Below are 9,256 nucleotides of genomic sequence, written 5' to 3'. Positions count from 1 at the left end.
GGGCAACATTTCATTATGCCAACGGAAGTAAATATAATGTGGGGAATAGGTGCTAAGGAGAAAAGGAAAATACATGGGGAAAAACGTGATTAAGATGTGTTTATATTTGTTTGGTATCTGATTGCTAATTTTGTTCTATTATGTTGCTAAATGAGCATTAAAAGTCGAGTAATGTGCGTCTATTGCGAAAACACAGGGCAATTACTTTTCGACCCGATTTTATATATATATTAATATATCACATTCCTGCTCATATGATCCCATCTACATATGTATCAGATAACTAGCTACTTTTGACACTTATTTCTGGATATGTATTATTTTACAACTTTTTCTGCTTTGAAAAACCCAAGTATTGAAACGTTATGTGTAGGCTTGTGAAAATATTATTTCAGATATTCTCGTATAACTAACTATATTATAATTTCATATTATTCAGTTCTCATAAAACTACGATAGAAATATGCTTCTATTATTTACTTTAAAAATGCAGTATTTGATAGCCTTCCACATAGTAGCCATTCTAGAATTAGTTCTGTAATGTTATATAATATTAATTGTCTTATGCATTGATTGCGCAAAACACATCTTTAAAACTAAATGTAGTCTAAGAAGTACAAAAAATGTAAACAAGATTTTGTCTCCCCCCTCCCAAATGAGACATTTAAACTATTCAAACCGTTCAGGAAAATGGTAAACATTGCGATCATAAAAATCTGCTGTTTTTTATATATATTTTAATAAAAGGAAATGTGTTCCTTCTTTTTATAAGAAAAGGAACCCATTTTCCTTTCTAAACTCTTGAAAGTCGCCAACGTTTAAAAAATGATAAACTACCCAAGGTAGAAAGCCGCCTTTTTTTTAAGAAAAAGATTCACTACAACAGTTCGTGTACGTAAAATCAGTTCCTTTCGATGGAGTTCAATTGACGGATCTGACAACTCAATGCGCATGCGTGGTTAATGTTGGTGCGAATAGCTTAAGCGGCTAATCGCACCGGTGGTGCAAATCAAGGAGGTTCTCCTTGGTGCGAATAACATCGGCGCCTCTTGAGGCTCCAACCGCTAGAAGTTTTGACCTCTAATTCGCACTGTGCTATGAGGACTTTGGCTGGAAAAAGAAGAATACGCGCGAATTTAAGTAAAACAAACATGAAAATGTAATTTGCTATATGGAAAGTGCATAATAAAGTCAAAACTTAATAAACATTGAAGTAAATTATATATCAAGAAACTGTATTCTTGCGATGAGAACATGAAAATTATTTGCCAAATTTAAATGCGATAATACTAGAATAATGAAAATACGTTGAGAGTAATAATGTGGGTTGAAGTAGAGTACAACAAAATCTTATTCCCGCTTTGGAGTCCTAATATCTTCCCATTTAAATCACGGTCTTTAGTCTAATATCTGTTGCTTTGATGAAATTTATTAACTGTGAGCACGGAGAAAAACGAGGTTATTGTACTTTTGGCCTGTGTTGGTAAAGTTTAATTTGCAGGGTTATGATGAATAGTACTAGAAAAGGCTGTCATACAAATACAGTACGGACAGGCCTTATAATTTTTATATAACACATAAAATTACACTGAATTCTAAAAGAAAAATAGTTAAATAAATATGAAAATGTGATTTCGAAACTGGTATAATCTCAATCCAAAATTAAGAATATCGTTGAGGGAAAGCTCTTGTCAAAAAATACATTTTGAGATGCCTAAAACTATGCGTGTATTTAAAAGTAAAAATTGAAAATTCAATAAAGGAGTTCAAAAAGAAAGTATTTTTAACTATAAATACAAATTTGAAATATCATATGTGAAAATATTTTAGAAACTTTTAAAATAACTTGAATCATACGAGAAATTTGGCAATTTAAAAGAATACAAAAAAGAATCTGAACTGCAGACAAAAAGAAGGGTGAAAAGCCACACAGTGCTTTTATATGAGTGATATGAGTGCAGAAAAAATCTGAAATTCGGATTCTCTAGAATGTTAAATAATAAAGTTTTAGCGAACAGCGCTAAAGAACCAAAGTTGGCGCACCAAACCTAAATTGCAACCCTAAAGCTTAGCTTCAAAATGGCAGACCGAGTCAGCCTGTATCTCTAATAGCTCTAGTACGAGGACTCTTGAATGGATGCACAATTGTTGGATCATAGTTTGCGAGTTGTGCTATATGATGATGTTCTGAATTTTGTACACTTCTAAAGAAATTATACGAGGTCATCAGTAAATAATCTTGGGCATGAGGAATTTTTAAATCTTGATGTATCTGTTGATTTCTGACAAAACCACGGTGAATTTGTTAATGGTCCGTGGTTCTAAGGATTTTATTTTGGAGGACGATGCTCTTGCGACGATAATATTTTGGCGCGGTGGCCCAACACGGAGCTGCATAAAAAAGTATTGGCCGAATTAGCGCTAGATATAAAGTTCTCTTAATATTGAGATTCAATTTTGATTTTCTCCCTATTAAACTGTAGATCGAAATGAAGGCGGCGTTGGCTTTGTTTAAAGCATATGTTACATGATCTTTAAACGTTAATTGTTCATCTAGACTGACTCCTAGATATTTTGTTGAACTGGCAACTGGAAGTGGAGAGTTATCTATTGTAATGTTAATATTAACTGGCTGATTTTTACGACATATTCTAAATAGGTCGATATTGCTCTTGCTAGTGTTTACTTTGAATTTACATAACTTACACCCGAGATTTATGTAGCTAATTCCAAAATGTAAATTTTCTATGGCACGTTGTGGTTTGCGGGAACGTGGCATAATAATGGTATCGTCAGCATATTTGGCAGTTTTACACAAAAGTGGTTATGGGAGATCATTTATATATAAATTAAAAACGTCGGTGCAAGTACCGATCCTTGAGCGACTCCAGCTTTGAGATATTTTCTTTTTGACAATTCTTGTGCTACTATGACTTGAAAAGTTCGATTTTTTATATATGAACTGATTAATCTGATAATTCCTTGAGATATTCTTAATTAAATCATTTTGTAAATTAAACCGGCATGCGAGATCCGATCAAAAGCTTTTTCTATATCTAAAAAGCAGGTTTCTATGTATGATTTATTAGTAAATATTAAAGTATGTTAATAAAAATAATAATAATATAATATATAGTTTAGATAAGTTCTGGCAACAGTGAGTGTTGTCGTCATCAGGAGATCGTGCTTCGCGATACTGTCGTTCGAAAGAATAGCTATAGTTTGTAATTCCAATAAAAGCATCGTATTTTTGCTCTGCTATTCGTTTTTCTCTTTATTTTTAGAAATACCTTTTTAGGTTATGTATTTTTAAGAAATACTTTTTTAGGTTATGGGTCAAGCAAGCTCCCATATTGCGTCAAATGTTTTGAATTGATGTTTTGTCGAAGAAACGGAACTCGTTAAGCCTAATGAAGTAAGTGTTTTGTTTTCGTTATAGCAATCGAAAGTTGTTTAGAAATCAAAGTATGGAATTATCTAAGGTCCAAGTAAAACCTTTATCAGGTGAAAGTGATTGGCTTATATGGAAATACAGGATAAAATTTGTTTTAAATTATCATCCTGGTGCTTTAGAAATTGTAGAAGGAACTATAGTGAAACCAGAAGTTCTTCCTGTAGATGCTCCGATTGCTCAACAAGAGAAATATAATGAAGCTGTTAAGAAGTTTCAAAATGCAAACACTAGTGCTATGATGGTATTAACGAATTCCATGATGGAAGAAACTCTGCAAAAAGTTATGAGATTTCAGACTGCTAGAGAAGTGTGGTTGGAATTACATAAGTTATTTGAAGCATCATCAGAAAATCAATTGTATAATATATGCATGCAATTTTTTCAATTCAAGTGGAATGAAAAAGATAATATGGCGGCTCATCTTTCCAAATTAAAAAACTTATGGAATGAGTTGAATTCAGGACTTGAAAAGAAAAATGAAAATAAGTTACCTGACATGCTACTCAATTGCAAGATTTTAGATGTCTTACCAGAACAATACCATTTGTTTAAGTCAAGTTGGTTACTCTTGGGTGAAGACAAAAGAACAGTTGATGAGTTAACAGCACAGCTTTGCTCTCATGAAAGAGAATTTAAAAGTCATGAGAAAGGCAATACAAATGAACAAGTGGCATTAGTAATGTCAAAATCTGAAAAACAAAAGCAATATAAAAAAGATAAATTCAGAAGAAAACCAAGAAAAGAAGATATTTGCAATTATTGCAAAAAGAAAGGACACTGGGTAAAAGATTGTAAACAGTGGATTGCTGATGGAAGACCACCCAAGAATAGGTTGACGAAAACCAATGAAGGAAATACAGGCAGTGTAATACTGATGTCCATTGACGAAGAGGCTAAGACTGATCGAACATCTTTTTGGATTGATAGTGGAGCTACAAGACATATCATGAATTGTTTCACATACTTTATTGACTTTATGAAGTTTGGTAGTCCCTGTAGCATCAAGGCTGCTGGAAAAGAAACTTTAGTTGCTCTTGGTAAAGGTACAGTATGTGTCAAAACAACTATTGGTAGTAAAATCCAAAGAATTTACCTTAAAGATGTTTGGTATGTCCCTGAGACAAACAGAAATTTATTTTCTTTACTTGCTGCTCAAGATAGAAATCCGAATAGTAAATTTATTTCAACAGTTACAGAATGCTGGTTAAAGGTTAATGGTCAAGTAGTGCTTTTTGGAACTCGCAAAGTATATGGTACTTTATACAAGGCAGCTATCGAACCTATTATGCCTGATAAAATTATAGAAGTTCATGCTGCTGAAGCAGACAATTCCTTGTTAGAGTTATATCATCAGAGATGGGGACATCAAGATAAACGTCACATTAAGAACATGCTTGAGAAAGAATTAGGAATTAAAATCCCATTTGAAAGAAAATTGTGTGAACCATGCATTTTTGGCAAAGCACACCGTTTACCATTTGGCATAAGAAAGCCAGCCAGCAAGCCTGGTGAATTAATTTCAGCTGATGCCTGTGGACCTTTTGATGAATCTTTCCAGAAGAAAAGATACTTAGTTGTGTTTAAAGATAGCTACACAAAGTTTCGTTATGGGTATTTTATCAAGGAAAAATCTGCTGTTGTAAATATGTTACAACACATGCTCGCACACGCTAAAATTTTAGGACATCCAGTCAAAGAATTTCTCAGCGATAATGGAGGCGAGTTTGACAATGACAAAGTGCGTGCTATTTTGCATTCTGAAGGTATAACTCAAAGACTAACAGCACCTTATTCTCCTGAACAAAATGGCTCTAGTGAAAGAAACATACGTACAATAATCGAAATGGCAAGAACATTTAAGTACTCAAATTCTGAAGCTCATTTTCCTGCAGCAATGTGGGCTGAACTAGTCAACACTGCCATATATGTACTAAACAGAACTGGCAAATCATCAGTAGAAGGCATGAGTCCTTATGAGCTATGGTTTAAAAAGAAACCTCGAATTAAGCATCTTCGTATAGTAGGATCTGTGTGCTATGCCCATATTCCTAAACAAAGAAGAAGGAAAATGGATAATAAGGCTACAAAAGCTTATTTAATTGGTTATGATGGAGACGAAAGATACCGATTATGGATCAAAGAAACCAATAGTGTGATCTGTTCACGGGATGTTATATTTAACGAAAAGCTCACAGATTGTGAAGAAAGGGTGCAGTTACCTATTCAAGATCAAGGTAGCCTAATTTCTGGCTCTGAACATCAACAAAATTCAGAAAAAGATAAGTCAGAAAAGTTTCTTTGTGAAGAAGATAATTCAGAAAAAGAGCACAACAAAGAAATATCTGGAAATATATCAGAAGAACATTCTGAAAGAGAAGAATGTGAAGATATTAATTTGCAAAATAATGCACAGTCAAGATTCCTATGAGATAGAGCTGACTTGAGAAAGCCAAAGCGTTTTGAAGATTATATAATGATAAGTGAAGCTTTTATTATTGATTCTGAAGAACCTGAATCTTATGAAGAAGCGATCAACTGTAAGCAAAGTGTTAATTGGAAAGAAGCTACGGATTCAGAGATGAAATCATTGATAGAGAATGAAACATGGAGTTTAGAAAAATTACCAAAAGATGCTAAAGCTATACCATGCAAGTGGGTTTATAAGATCAAAAGAAATCCTGATGGATCTATTGATAAATTCAAGGCTAGACTTGTTGCCAAAGGATGTACTCAACGTTTTGGAGTTGATTATGATCAAACGTTTTGTCCAGTTGCAAAGTTAGGAACTATTCGTTCAGTTTTGAGCATCGCAGCCAATGAGAAAATGCATATTTCTCAGTTTGATGTCGGTTCAGCATTCTTATATGGAAAACTTGAAGAATCTATATACATGCAGCAACCAGAAGGATATAGTGACGGTTCGAAGAAAGTCTGTAAGTTGAAACGCAGTTTGTATGGACTTAAACAATCATCACGCTGCTGGAATAAATATTTTGGAGATTTTGTGTCACAGCTGGGCTTCAAGACAAGTGAAGCTGATCCATGCTTATATATAAGAAACAATAACGGCAAGAAGCTAATCGTATGTTTATATGTAGATGATGGTTTAGTAGCATCAACAGATCTACAAGAATCTGAAAAATTTCTCAGAGAATTGAAGTCGAGATTCAGAATCACAACTAAACCAGCAGTATACTTTCTTGGACTTGAAATTAAACATCTTGAAGATGGAAGTATTAAAATTAGTCAGCAAGCTTATGCAAGAAAAATTCTTCAAAAATTTGGGATGGAAGATTGCAAGCCAGTGTCAACTCCTATCCTGAAGGAAGGTCTAACTGAAAAGAAAAAGGAAGATAAATCAAACAGAGAAATTTTTCCTTATAGAGAAGCTGTAGGAGCTTTAATGTATCTTATGTTAGGCACAAGACCAGATTTAGCTTACTGTGTTGGCATTCTATCACGTTACCTAGAAAATCCTTCGAAATATGATTGGAAAAAAGTGAAACGTATATTCAGATACATAGCAGGTTCTCTAACTAAAGGTGTTACATACAAGAATAAATACAAACCAGGAATTCTAGAATGCTATAGTAATGCAGATTTTGGAGGCTGTCAAGAAACAGGAAAATCAACGAGTGGAGTAGTGATATTATATAGTGGTGGAGCTATATCATGGATTAGCCAAAGGCAATCAGTTGTTGCAACTTCGACGACTGAAGCAGAAGTAATTGCAGCTAGTGAATGTTCTAGAGAAGTAATTTGGTTAAAGCGACTATTTAGTGTTGTAACCAAGTTACGTGAAACTCCAGTAATTCAAGTAGACAACGCCGCTGCAGTGAGACTGTCACAAAACCCGGAGTTTCATCGACGCACAAAACACATTGATATCAAGCACTTCTTCATACGAGAGAAAGTTCTAGAAAAGGAAATCATTGTGCAGCAGGTACCTACAGAGGCGCAAGTTGCTGACATAATGACTAAACCTGTATTTAAACCGAGACTGTTAATTCTTTGTGACAAGATGGGACTTTTGTGACTTTTTTCTTTTAATTTATTATTATTATTTTTTTTTACAAGGGGAAGTATTAAAGTATGTTAATAAAAATAATAATAATATAATATATAGTTTAGATAAGTTCTGGCAACAGTGACTGTTGTCGTCATCAGGAGATCGTGCTTCGCGATACTGTCGTTCGAAAGAATAACTATAGTTTGTAATTCCAATAAAAGCATCGTATTTTTGCTCTGCTATTCGTTTTTCTCTTTATTTTTAGAAATACCTTTTTAGGTTATGTATTTTTAAGAAATACTTTTTTAGTAAAAGCTTCTCCTATTGTTTCAATGACGTTTAAAATTTGCGTAGTAGTTGAATGTTCGTGTCTGAAGTCGAAATAGTTGTTTTTGAAGATATTATTTTTCGAAATATAATCGTTGAGTTGTACCTGGATAACTTTTTCAAAGATCTTGCCCAGACATGGTACTAAGCTTATTGGGCGATGGTAGGATTTTTAGGATCTTTGTTTGGTTTGGAGAAGATGATAATAATTGCGTGCTTCCATTGCTGTGGAAAGTATGATTTTCTTATACATTCATTGATGATATTCACAATGAGAATTTTGCATTTGCGTGGGAGTTCTTTTATAGCTTTATTTGAAATTTCATCATAGCTGTGTGCTTTTTTTATATTCAGATTTTTGATGATTTGTTGAATTTCTTGAGGTGAGAGAAATTATTTGATCGTTATGATTTTTTAAGTACTGCTTGACTTCTAAATTGATTTCTTTTCTTCATCATGCTGTGGGTCTCCTCCGATCATATGCGGAATAAATGTTTCTTCTAAAACGTCAACAAACACATTTGCCATATCCTTTTCGGTATATGTGATAGAATTATTATGCTGAAGTGGCCCGATGGCGGTGTAACCATTGGTTCTAAGGGAACAAGAAATTTTCTATTCTTAATTTCTATCAATTTCCATATGAGATAGAAGGTCATCCCATTTTTCAGATCGGTATTCTGCTATTGCATTGCTAATTTCTTTAACCCTCTGAGCGTTATGACCGGGTTTAGGCGGTCAAGACGGCCTACCTCGAAAGCGTTACGGACGCTTCTAGGCGGTCACTGGAAAAGTGTTCGAAAGCGTTACTGACGGTTCTAGGCGGTCAGTGGTGAAGACCTCGAAAGCGTTATGACCGCCTTAAAGCGGCCGTGCAGATGTCTCCTGCCCCCCTTATTTCTGGAACCCTGGAGATCTCTAAATGACAGTTCTCAGTAGGAGGCAAAGAGGGTTGCTCTTTTTCGTTTTAGACCGATATGTTTAATCGCCAAGAAAACGCTTGAGCATGTAGTGGTTTATAAAAACAAACAAACGTGGACATTCTTTGCGAAATAAAAAAGTAGCATGTAAGCATGTTTTTTCAATACTCTCTTTAAACAGATAACATTTTCATAAAATATCCTTTAGTTTTTAAATTGAATGTTCAGAAATATGCGAAATGCTCGTGAATTCAATTAAAAAATAGCATTAGGAAATATTTAAACAAATTTACTTATGGATATATAGATACATAATTAAAACCGATAAGTTATAAATTTTAATTATTCGAGCGAAACGAAGCGCATTTAATTACTGCATTTAATATGAATTATATATAATTACATGTAAAGAATAACATAATTAAGCAATAATTCAAATAAAAATTAGCCATCAACAGTAATTTATAATAAGCGTATTTTGAACGGGTTTATGAAGCATAATCTAATTTGATAGTAAAAATAATAATGGCGAATTATTTATTCATT

Source organism: Stegodyphus dumicola, chromosome 5, assembly GCF_044657685.1.
Source record: "Stegodyphus dumicola isolate Sdum_Otavi_A_Nest chromosome 5, ASM4465768v1".
NCBI lineage: Eukaryota > Metazoa > Arthropoda > Arachnida > Araneae > Eresidae > Stegodyphus > Stegodyphus dumicola.
The sequence above is the reverse complement of the archived record's forward strand: the minus strand, read 5'-3'. Positions refer to the sequence as shown.